This window comes from Leopardus geoffroyi, chromosome C1 (assembly GCF_018350155.1).
Source record: "Leopardus geoffroyi isolate Oge1 chromosome C1, O.geoffroyi_Oge1_pat1.0, whole genome shotgun sequence".
Taxonomy (NCBI): domain Eukaryota; kingdom Metazoa; phylum Chordata; class Mammalia; order Carnivora; family Felidae; genus Leopardus; species Leopardus geoffroyi.
Window position 1 is genome coordinate 25390109 of NC_059328.1, and position 12194 is coordinate 25402302.

Consider the following 12194-nt stretch of genomic DNA (forward strand, 5'->3'; position numbering starts at 1 on the left):
AAAGCCACCCTTATCTGTACCCATGGTTTCCACATTGTTTTCTTCCCCCATCAAAAAGAGAACAGAGAAAGATCAGGTTACATTGCTTTCTTGGGCCTGTATACATTCCTGTGAGGTTCTCTCTTCTGTCAGGAAAAGTCTCCCTGGCAACCATATTTACACACTCACTTAATTCCCTCCCCTCCTTGGATTTGCTGGTTGGTATAAAAATTAATTTGCATTGAATTGCTTAAGTTTACAAGTTAATCAGTTTAACAGACTCACAAAATTTTACAATTTGGTTTCTGGCCAAAATTCACTTCTTAAGGGGCCTGTCTCCTCTCTTTTGAAATCTGAATGGAATTCTCTTCAGTTCAATACTTTTCAACACATACAGTTTCTGGTTATAGGTAGAGAAAAGAATAGTCTCCTAAGGGCATCTGGCCAATATTATTAGAAAGATCAAGACAGGAAGAGGAACCTTAATTCAGAATAAGCAAGGGGTCAAATTCACAAAGATCAGCTATGATGAGGAGCTGGAAAAGACGAGTCAAGGAGCAAGACAAAATGGGCCATATGAAATGAAGAACTCAGGCCTAAGATTCTGGGTGATCAGAGTTCGGGACCTGGATAACAGGAATGGAACATGAGACTCAAGAATGGAGTGTCACTAATTCATCGCCCATGTATTTATTAAGCATCAAATCGTACCTGGTGCTGGGAATACAGCAGTGAATAAGACAGACCCAGGTCCTGCCTTCATAAAGTTTATAGTCAAATATTTAAATAGTGAACCAATGCTGGCTTTGTTATCGAGCCAAGTATCTTTGGGCTAGGGGCTTGTTATACAATTTCCTACAAAGGTCAGAACTGGTTTCAGAGTATGGATGGAACAGGGACTTAACCCAGACAAGTTCAACAAGTCCCCCCTGGAATAGGTGAGTTGGTGTGTCAACAAGTCTTTGACATATACAATGGTTTCTTTACATCTTCAACAACGTGACACTTGAGCCTTTAGACAGGGAGATGAAGAAGGGTATATTTATCATAGGGCATAAGGGTAAATACTTTGTAGTATATATAAGTTTTCTAGAGTAGAAAGTATATAAAGGTATAAGCTATTTTTAAGCATATTCAACAACTATTTATTGAGCATCAGCTATGTTCAAGGAATGGTTTGAGGAATTGCAGCTACAGATATGAAAAAGACCTGGTGCCTAGCAATTACAACACTGTGGTAAGTGCTATAAGGACATGTTAAAGTACAAAGGAAGACCAGAGAGTAAGGATACTAATTCGTTAAAAGCAAGTTGGGAAATGCTTCTGAGGTACAATGCTTGAACTGACTCTTAAAAGATAGAGATGTTTGTTGCTTTCAGCTGATAAATTTGGTGGTAATTTGTTACACAGCAGCAGATGACTACTACAGGACCTTATGGAGACTATACCACCAGCACAAGTAGGAGACCATGGAGAACACCTGGCCATTGAAACTTTGTTTCGTGACATATGCCATAGGGTTATATTCTAAATCTCTTTAAAACTATAAAGAGTTTTTCTTAGGCTCACCTGGTCCATGTTGGGAGTAGAAAGTGAGAACAGGAGTACAGCCACTCTGGAAAACAGTATGGAGATTCCTCAAAAAATTAAAAATAGAACTATCCTACGACCCAGCAATTGCACTACTAGGCATTTATCCAAGGGATAAAGGTGTGCTGTTTCGAAGGGACACATGCACCCCCATGTTTATAGTAGCACTATCAACAATAGCCAAAGTATGGAAAGAGCCCAAATGTCCATCGATGGATGAATGGATAAAGAAGATGTGGTGTACATATACAACGGAGTATTACTCAGCAATCAAAAAGAATGAAATCTTGCCATTTTCAACTATGTGCATGGAACTGGAGGGTATTATGTTAAGTGAAATTAGTCAGAGAAAGACAAAAATCATATGACTTCACTCATATGAGGACTTTAAGAGACAAAACAGATGAACATAAGGGAAGGGAAACAAAAATAATCTAAAAACAGGGAGGGGGACCAAACAGAAGAGACTCATAAATACAGAGAACAAACTGAGGGTTGCTGGAGGGGTTGTGGGAGGGGGGATGGGCTAAATGAGTAAAGGGAACTAAGGAATCTACTCCTGAAATCATTGTTGCACTATATGCTAACTAATTTGGATGTAAAATTTAAAAAATAAAAAATAAAATTAAAAAACAAAAAAGAAAGTGAGAACAGACACTCTGAACGGGAATGACACAGGTAATGGGAGGAAGCAACACAATCACAGTCTTGTCTGATATCGTCCACAGAAGGATCTAAGCTGGCTGGTGCGGGGACCTGGTCAGGTGGTCAGCTAGCATCAAGTGCTATAAGGACTTGGTCAGTACTGGTCAAATGATTACACAGAGGGACCGGGAGTGGGAGGAGCAAGAGGGTAAGGAAAAGTTGTTTTTTGAGAGAGCAATAATCGTGAGGACCAGAAAAACTTCATTTGGTGTCAGTGCCAAGTAATGACTGTAAAGCCAAAAATAAGAGATAATATCCAAGATTAAGTTTTCCTGGCTTCCATGATTCATATGGGTAGATAAAGGAATAGAGCAGGCGACGAAGATTAGGGTGAACATGGACATTCAAGACACATGAGGTAAATGGGGCTGCATGGTTCACAGCTTCTGGGTAGTCCCTGGTATGGGGGTGCAGGGGAGGCATCAGCCTGGCTAAAAAGACATCAGATCAGGGCAGACAAGTTGTATTATACCCGTTCAACCTCAATTTCTGTTTCAGTAGGTTAAAAAAGGTCGCCATAGCTTCCTACAAGCAAATGGGACTATTTGACTACAAAAGGAATAGAAATGAACTCATTTCTTATTTAAATTGGGAGTAAAGACAGCAGCAGGACTGTAACTCTACCTAATAATACTCTCAAGACTCGATGGATGAGTTTCCAGGAGCCATTCCGGGCAAATAGTTCCTTGCCTCTTTATTCTCTATTTTCCTACTGGCTATCTACTTGAACTTCAAAATATCCCCCCTTTGCCTTTTCCATCAGGAGTCCAAAGTGAGAAGCCCACAGGAAAATGTGAACGTGCACCATGACACAGCAAGGACTTAGATACACTACACAAGCAAAACAAGGGATCCAGCACAACATGCTTGCCCTGCTTTAGGCAAAGTATCAATACCTGCAGGCAGAACTCGCTGCCTGATTTGTGGGGCCCAGTGCAAAATGAAAAAGCAGCGCCTTCATTAAAAATTATTAAGGGGCACCTGGGTAGCTCAGTTGATTAAGCGTCCAACTCTTGATTTTGGCTCAGGTCATGATCTCATGGTTCACGAGTTTGAGCCCCATATTGAGCTCTGTGCTGACAGGGCAGAGCCTGCTTGGGATCCTCTCTCTTCCTCTCTCTCTGTCCCTCCCTCTTCCTCTCTCTCTCAAATATAAATAAACTTTAAAAAAAATATTAAGAATTTCAAGGTAACAACAACAGAGCATTAAACCAAATGAGGAGATGCAGGGAGGAGAATGCCCTTCTAAATGCAGGGCCCCGAGAGGTTGCATAGGCTGCACACTCATGAAGCTGGCCCTGCCTTCAGGGACTATTACAGCATGGTCCTTTAGAGGAGCTTTAGAGTCCGAGTTGGGTCCAAATCCCAGATCCCCTATGTGATCTTAGGCAATTTATTTAGCCTCTCCATGCTTCCGAGAGATTGTATGGTTGTAATCCAGTATTGTGAAGATTAAGTGGGATAATGAATAGAACGTATACAAAGTGTTTAGCACATAGTAAGCACTCAATAAGTGGCAGCTGATCTATTATTGTTCAATGAAATATGCAGGTAACTGTCAGAGCAGTAAGTTTAGGAAATGAATTACTGAACTGCTATAAAGGACATGAAAGCATGAGACTGAGGTTTTAAGAAAACTAAAATAATGAAGCAGACAAGGAAGATCAAATCTTTTGCTTGGCTCTTCTGCCTTCTCTAACCACTTTCCTACTTTTTTCCCATTTTTTACAAAGTATACAAAAGGTGATCTGCATGCGGTCCCCATTTCCTAACCACATCTCATGGCACATCTTTTTCACTCTGGTGTTTAATATCCCCATGGCCACCCCCATGGGTGAACACCCGCCATGGGCAAGAACTAAAGCTATTGTTCTCAAAGTTACTAATGACCCCATGTTTACTAAATGAAATGGGCATTTCTCACTTTCTCTGTACAATTTCATACTGGTGACCAATTCCTCCAGCTTGAAACCCTCTCTTCTGACTTTGGTGATATGCACCCTCATGGCCAACAGAATGTCTACTCAGTCTCACATCTCTCAGGTACACAAAGGGAATGCATTTGTTGGATGAATAAGTAAGATGGTTCCTTGGCTTCTCTGATATTCCTTTTTTTCCTACCATACTGACTACATTTCTTCTTCCTACCTCCCTAAATGTGGGCAATCTTCAAGCCTTAGCCCTTGGTCCTCCATACTTCTGTTTCTATGCTGCTACCACTGGTGGGCCAAGCTAATCACATGGCTTCAGTTATCATCTTCTATACACAATACTCCTTGACTTCTCTGTTTTGAGCATAAGTCTCTCACTTCCAAATACTTATGGGACATGTCCACTTGTAAGTTCCAGTATCACCTCAAGATATTTTGCACCTAGTGGACTCCCTGGGTGGCTCAGTCAGTTAAGCATCTGACTCTTGATTTGGGCTCAGGTCATGATCTCATGGTTTGTGAGATCAAGCCCCAAGTTGGCTCTGCACTGACAGCATGGAGCCTGCTTGGGATTCCCTCTCTCCCTCTCTCTCTGCTCCTCCCCACTCTACCCCTCCCTGCTCTCTCTCTCTCTCTCTCTCTCAAAATAAATAAATAAACATTTTTTAAAAAGGTATCTAGCACCTAGCATTTCCTCTTCTCCCCAAACTGGTTTTCCTTTTTGTCTTATCTCTGTTAATCTTGTCAACCATCTTCAAGGCTAGATCTGATTTTTCCTTGTTTCTTGACCTCTGTATCCAGTCAGTCATAAAGTCCTGTTCATGTTTCCTTTATGATACTTATTGAACCCATCTTTTTATTTTCATTCCATCGCCCTAATTCAATTCTTTACCCCTTCACATCTAGACTACTTAAATAATGTACTAGCTGGTTGTGCAGTTCTCTTTCTATCCCTACTAAAGTTAAAAAAATACTTTTTTTAGTGTTTATTTATTGAGAGACAGAGCATGAGCGGGACAGGGGCAGAGAGAGAAGAAGACAGAGAATCCAAAGCAGGCTCCAGGCTCTGAGCTGTCAGCATGGAGCCCAACGCGGGGCTTGAACTCACGAACCATGAGATCTCGAACTGAGTCGAAGTCAGACGCTTAAGCGATTGAGCCACCCAGGCACCCCATCCCTACTAAAGTTTATTCTTCACACTGTTGTTGAGACTCTTCTTAAAAAGACTCTCATGACCCCACATTTCCCTAACCAAACATCTTCAGACTTTCCATCATACAGGATAAAGTTCTAACTCCTTAGTTCAGTATTCAATGCCTGTTAAAATCTGGCTGCAGCCAACACTACTAGTCTTAGAACTTCCCTACTTAAACCTTTTGATCTTGCCAGATTGGTCCCTGAAAACTTTCTTCCATACTCCAGTCCTGTGTTTTATAAACATGATTTCTCCCATCTGGAAATTCCTTCCACCCTCCTTCTCTCTATAGAACAAAATTCACGATGCCTCTGAAAAACGCCTTCCTTGGGAATCATAGTCCATAATGATCTTTCTCTTTCTTCAACTTCTGTAATACCACACATTTCATCACTTTGAAAACTTACTGAATGGCTGCTTGACATTTAATCCTCACAACTCCATGAGGTGGGTGGCATTATTACAGATGAAGAAACAAAGTCAACTAACTTGTCCAAGTCACATAGCAAGTAACTGGTGGAACTGGGATCCAAATCCTTGTTTAGCAGAGAATAATTCCCAGACTACACCACCTCTCTCATTTTCCTGTGTTTTCCAAACCACAAATATAGCACAGAATTTGCACACAAGCAGGTGCTCAGTAAACATGGTGATCGAGAAAATTGCTTAAATAGCACCCGTGACTCTCTAGCACTTACAGAATTGTCCATCTTAGCAGTCCACATTAAGCACATCACCTCTTTACATCGCTTCCTCCGTAATATAGTTCAAGACCGGGGATTTGCCAAAAATTCACCACTATCCATTCTAAAAATAAATGTTGGTTTAAACAAAGCTAAAAGGCCTTTATCTGATTCAAACATTAGGTGAGCTTTGGGGATGCCCACTGTACCACCGCTAGGCCCATCATCGCTATTTCCAAATGATTAGGAAGTAAAAATAGGCTGGCTATTTGATGGCTTATGAGGTAAAATGGACTATTTATAGTTCTGGAGGTGGATGCTAAGGCAGCAGAACAGGATTTCTCTGCTTTGGTAGCTAAGCCCTCAGTAAAAGAGGCCCAATAAAAGTGCATCATGGATGGAAAATGGGATCAAAAGAGGGTAATAGTAAGGAGGGAGAGAGAACAGAAAGAAGGAAATGCTGGAAATATTCTATTGAGGAGATGGCGCTGTCCTTTTCTGAATAGTTGCTTGAAGCTGTCAGATCTAACCCTGTCCTCTGCAGCTGGCACCGTGTAACAGAGGACTCTGTCACTCCTGCATGATTCATGGTCTCAGTCCTGAACTGCCTGTCCTGACCCATATCACAGGCCAGATCCTCTCTTGCTCCAGATCCTCCCAGCTTGTGACCTTATTACTCACTTCCTCAGGTCTCAGAAATCTGACCTCACAGATTTGACATTCAGCATTGCTTCCCTGGTTATGACCTGTATTTTCCTCTTGCTGTATGGAATGAGGCTCAGAAAAACTGATGAGGGGAAAAAGTGGGGAGGAAGAACAATACGAAGGAAAATAAGAGGAAGAACAATAAGAAGGAAAATTATAGTGGCAACTAGAAATTCTAGATTACTTTTGGGAAGTTACTTCATTGAGAAAGGGAAAAGGCCATGGCTGCAATATAAAGCAATTACCTAGAGATACCACACTCTTCAGCTGTCTGTATTTACTGTTTCCTCTTTTTTGGCTGCCCTTCCTGTCCTTCTCAATCTTCTCTGCAAGGCAAACTCCTATTCATCCTTCAAGATCTTGCTTAAACATGTTCTTTTCTGGAAAGCCTTCTCTGACCCTCTCAGACAGCTAATTGTTTTCTCCTTTGTGTTTCCACAGCTCTTTATATACACATCTATTATGCGATCACTTTTACTGGCAATTTTATTTGTCTCTCCCACTACTTCTTTGAGGACAAGGACTAATTATCTTATTCATCTCTGCATCCCCAAGACATAGCACAAGGCACAGCAGAGTGCCTGGCATATAGCAAGTGTTTGTTGTTCTGTGATGAAAGACATCAAGAACAATATGAAAGTACAATTTGCACTTCCCTTGCAAAAATCAAATTGGTTCCTAGTACTTTTCATGCGTAGCCCGTTTTTTTCCCTGATTTGGAAGAAACGACTTTAGACTCATAAAGGAAATTCTATTGATATATCTGGCACATTAGCCAGTTTTTCATCCCCATTGATGATAGCAACATTCCCCCACCACCACCACCACACCACATACACCCACACCCACACACTTCCATGAAGCTCCCAGGGCAAGCTTAACATTAGTGGCACATGGTCCATCCTACCATTTCTGTTGTAGTGCAAGCTAAATGACACCGTGAGCCTAAAGCTGCCACAGATCTTAGCGAACTGGTGGTGGTTGCGGGGGGGGGGGGAGGGGGGGTGGATAATTAAAAGAACACACTTCTGTAGCAGACCTAGAAGGGTGAGGAAGAAAGATGAATTTAAACCTTGCCTTATAAGAAATTTGTTAGAAACTCACGCAAAACAGCCGCTTCCTCTGGACATGACAGACCCGATCCAGGTGTCCGGCAGTGACCTTTGCCCATGAGTGTCAGGTCATCACCCAGCACAGAAAACAAGGGGCCAGTGCCTTTCCTGGGCATCCCTCCTTCTCAAACCTGGCAAATCTTGGGGCCTGCTTTTTCTTTAGGGGATTGTCCTCTCCTCCCAGCACCGACAGTCCCCAGTTCCCTCCGCCGGTGCCCCCTAAGCACCAATCTCGCCTTCGTCCCACAAGGGGCCCCAGCGTGACTCCGGGTCAAAAGTGCCGGCGGCTGGGCTGTCAGGCCCGGCTGTGTGGGGGACGCCGAGGTCAGGCCGGACCCCAGGGTCTCCTCACACTCTGTGGGACGAGCTCAGGGGACGCAGGCCGCGCCAGGCCACGGGCTGCCTCTGCGCGGGCCTCTGCGCGGAAGGGGCTCAGCCCCGGAGAAGCCGCGCGCGCGCGCCGGTGCTCCAGCCGGTCCCCCCGCAGCCTGCCGCAAGTGCCGGCCCCGCAGCTGCTCCGCAGCCCTGGTCGCCGCTGGGTCCCCGCACCCCGCGCGCCGCGGCCGGTCGCTCCGCCGGCCGGACTGCTGGGTGCCCACGCGGGCCCCGCGCCGCGGATCCCGGGTCAGGCCGCCCGCCCGCCCGCCGCCTGCCTGCGGTGCCCACGGCAGTGCCCCGCCCCGCGCGGCCCGACCCGGCCGCCGCGCCCCGGCCCGGCCGTGACAGCTGGGTGCCCAAAGGGTTAAGCCGGCAGCGCGGCGGCCCGAGTGCCCCGCGCGCTGCCCGCCCGCCGCGAGCCGGCCCCAGCGCGCACGCGCCCGCCCGTTACCTGCGGTCGCGTTCGCGCTCCTCCTCCACCTGGCCGCTCTCTCCCGGGGGCCGCCCCTCAGCCCGCCCCCTCGGCTCGGCGCCGCGCACCCTGCTGGCTACTCGGACACAGCCCGGGGAGGAGGGGCGTGGGAGGCGATTACCATATATTAGCATACCAGCGCGCGTCACGTGCCCGTTCCAGCCAATGGTCACTCTGGAAGGCGGGGATTGGGGCGAACACGCCTAGGTGCTGCTCCGGGCCTGAACCGGTGGTCATGGCAACGGCTGGGAGGGCGGGGGAGTGGGGAGGCACCGGAGCCCAGTGGCCCGGCGGGAGCATCTCCACTACCTGAATTCTGTGCGGAGACACCGTGCACTTTTCCCACCCTGCGGAGGGAGAGGGGCTGAATTTGGCTCCTCTCAGAAGGATTCAGACTCAGCAAATAGTTACCGAGCGCTTACCACGTGCCTAACACTTTTCTGCTGGACATGATTCTCGGGGTAACCTTGAGATGTCAGTACTGTTAACCCCACTTGATAGAAGGGAAAGTGGAGGCTCAGAGAGGCTAGGTCACTCACCCAAAGTCACACAGCCACACCAAATGCTAAAAGTGGAGGTCTGAGCCCATTTCTGACTTCAGGCCAGGACTCTCTTGAGTTGTTTTCTCCAGCAGGGGTCTCCCAGCACCTCCTCACAATTCCAGGTATACTAAGCGTCTGGAAGATACTCATACAACCCTTGTACAGTGCTTTAGTGTTTCTTTACAAAGACCTTTGAGGTTAGTAGGCAGAGCAGTTATGTCCCTATTGCAGATGAGGAGAAATGAGGCTTAGAAAGGTAACATGACCTGTCTCAGGTCAAATAGCTATTAAGGGCTAGTACTTAATTTCTATGATTATTCTCAAACTCACTACTTTATAAACTTTTAAATTCAATCTTCTCAATGCAGTGGTGTTGCTATGACCATTTTACAGATTAAGAAACTGAGGCTTTAGGAAGCTAAGCAAATTACCCAAGGCTACACAGCTAGTTAATAGCAGATTTAGGTTCAAAGCTAGGTTTATCTGGCTCCAAACTAGTCTCATGAAATCTTGTTGCACCAGGTTCATTTCATTTAGGCTTGGACTTGGACTTGCAGAACAGAACTTTCCCACCTCTCCTCTTAAAATGTGACTACGTTCTCTCTTGCGCCAGCAAAATATCAAGTGACAAATGATATGCGTTAAGGTCACAGGCTAAATATTAAAAGAGAACAGAGTCACCCCTGCAAGGTAGGAAGTACACTGTATAATTCCCTGCCTCTTGATTTTTACCTCTAGGGATTTGATAGTTTGCCTAAAGGCAGAGTAGTTTAAAAATATTAGCATCTGCATTTGGACTTTCCTTCTGCTCCTCCCTTTAGGTTAGCTCAGTGGCTTTCTGATTACTGGACAAGGCCATTTGCCTCAAACCAAATATGCTAAACTTTATAGGCATTTTAAGGGATTATTAAAGGTAACTTTGAATATATGTACATTTCATCTTATTGGGCTGATTTAAAACCCAATTTCCTCCTAAGCTGTGACTGTTTGGTGTTCAAAAGCACAACCATGGAGGCAGAATTATGTGGAATAAAATCCTGACTTGGCTACTCACTAATGTGTGACCTTGGCTAAGTTACTTAACCCCTCTGTGCCTCAATTTCCTCATTTGTAAAATAGGACAGGAATGGCGTGAGAATTAAATGGGTTAACATATAAAAAGCATTTAGCACAAGTAAATGGCTCACAGTAAAACTTCCATAATTGTTAGCTGTTATTGCCCCAGGAGCTTTCATAGGAACTGACAACCCCCATGTACAGAATCTCTCCAGATTTCCTGGCTAGCTTTGAAATGTTGAAGCTGCCCCCCCCCCCCCCCATCCCTCGTAGCATATTAAACAGTCTGTTGTGCTGGTGAAGGCTTGTTATCTCTCCAATGACATTCCCTCTTCTTAGGATCATAAATAATTCCTGGACTCAAAGGAGCTGGTTTCTCCTGCACATCTCCTAGCACCAAATTACCAGAGTGGCTCCTTGCAGAAGGGGATCTTGACAAACAGTGGAGCCATAAGTCAGGCTCCTTGAAACACTTTTATGAGCGCCTTAATGAGGGAGATGAGCTGTCATCAGGCACTCGTCCGTCCTTCCTGGCCACAGGAAATGAGCTCTTTGTGCTCAAAGGATTTCCAAAGCTGAGGAGCAAAGAGTTTTCAGGAAGTGGGGCAGGGATGAAAAGCTGTTGACTCAGAGAATCCCAGGGCTAAACAGCCCCCATCCTGCCATTCACCTTATAGGGTCAAATTACTCATGGTCTTATTGCAGCAATAGCACCAAAGGGTGGCTTGTGTGGGGGGTGTTAATTCTCTCGCCCCTCTTCCCCCGGCATATACACTTGGGCAGCCGACCCACCACCACCCCAAAAGATAATGCTGTATAGAACAATGGTTAAGAGCATAGTCCCTTGGAGCTAAAGAAGCAAGTGTGAGCCCTGCCTCCCCTACCTTGGAAAAGTTGCTTAACCTCTTTGTGTCTCAATTTCCACATCTGTAATATGGGAATAATACAGTACCCACCTTTGAGTCTCCTGTGAGGATAAATGAGTTACTGACATAAAGTGCTTGAATGCCCTATATTTGCTAATGAAATGTATTGCTAATGTATTTGCTAATGAAACAAAATAAACATGTAAGTCCAGTACAAACAATGTACTTTTGAGGCAACCACAGCCTTAAGCAAAGTGCCCTAGGCCCTCTCTCTGTCCCTCAACTATATGCTGTAGGCTGCCCTCCCCATTCTGATTTGTAAATAAAGATTGCCCAGGAATAAGAATGTGTGCTTAAGGACTCTAGTTTGAGACTTGACTCTGCCACTTGTCCTCGTTCTGTGAGCTTGGCCAAGTTTTTACATTCCTAAGCCACAGTTATGTTATTTGTAAACTGAGACTAACTTCCTCCCAGAGTTGCTCTGAGCGTTTGATCAGATAGTGTCTGGCAAGAAGTGATGGGGTCCTGCTTGATCATAATCACCTTGCTCGTTTACTGAGCTGTTTCTGGTGAATATCTTTGCTCTCCTACAATGAAAATAACATTTATTGAGCACTTACTCTGGCCTTGTGTTATATATATCATCTTATTTAATACTTAAAATAAGACAAAGGCCCAGAGGGATGAAGTAACTTGTCCAAGGTCACAGTGGAAAGCGGTGGCGGGACCAGGATTCAAGCTGGACCGATCTTCGAGTCCATGCCAGTCACCCACCATACCGCAAGCCCACCCCTGTACTAGCATGGCTCATACAATTCACGGCATGTGTGTTCTATTTCTTTAGGATTCCTCCCCCATCCACAGGCACATGCTCTCCCCCAGTGCCCAGCAACACCCAGCACCATAAGTGTTCCACATACTCTTACTGAAGGACTGAAAGTGAATGGCGGTGACATTTAATAGGGATGATAGTCCCCTTT

The 12194-nt window shown here is 45.1% G+C and overlaps 1 protein-coding gene across 4 annotated transcripts in view; it reads right to left on the reverse strand.

Moving 5' to 3' along the window:
• Positions 1-8828, reverse strand: part of PHC2 (polyhomeotic homolog 2) — a 116464-nt gene extending 107636 nt beyond the window's left edge. For 2 of the 4 annotated variants that reach the window (XM_045476589.1, XM_045476587.1), the window contains exon 1: positions 8730-8828. The gene's annotated coding sequence lies outside the window, so the exon portion shown is untranslated. Of the gene's footprint in view, positions 1-7892; positions 8373-8729 lie in introns of those variants that run through there. The other 2 variants (XM_045476590.1, XM_045476588.1) reach the window with 2 other exon arrangements.
• Positions 8829-12194: the final 3366 nt, after the last annotated feature.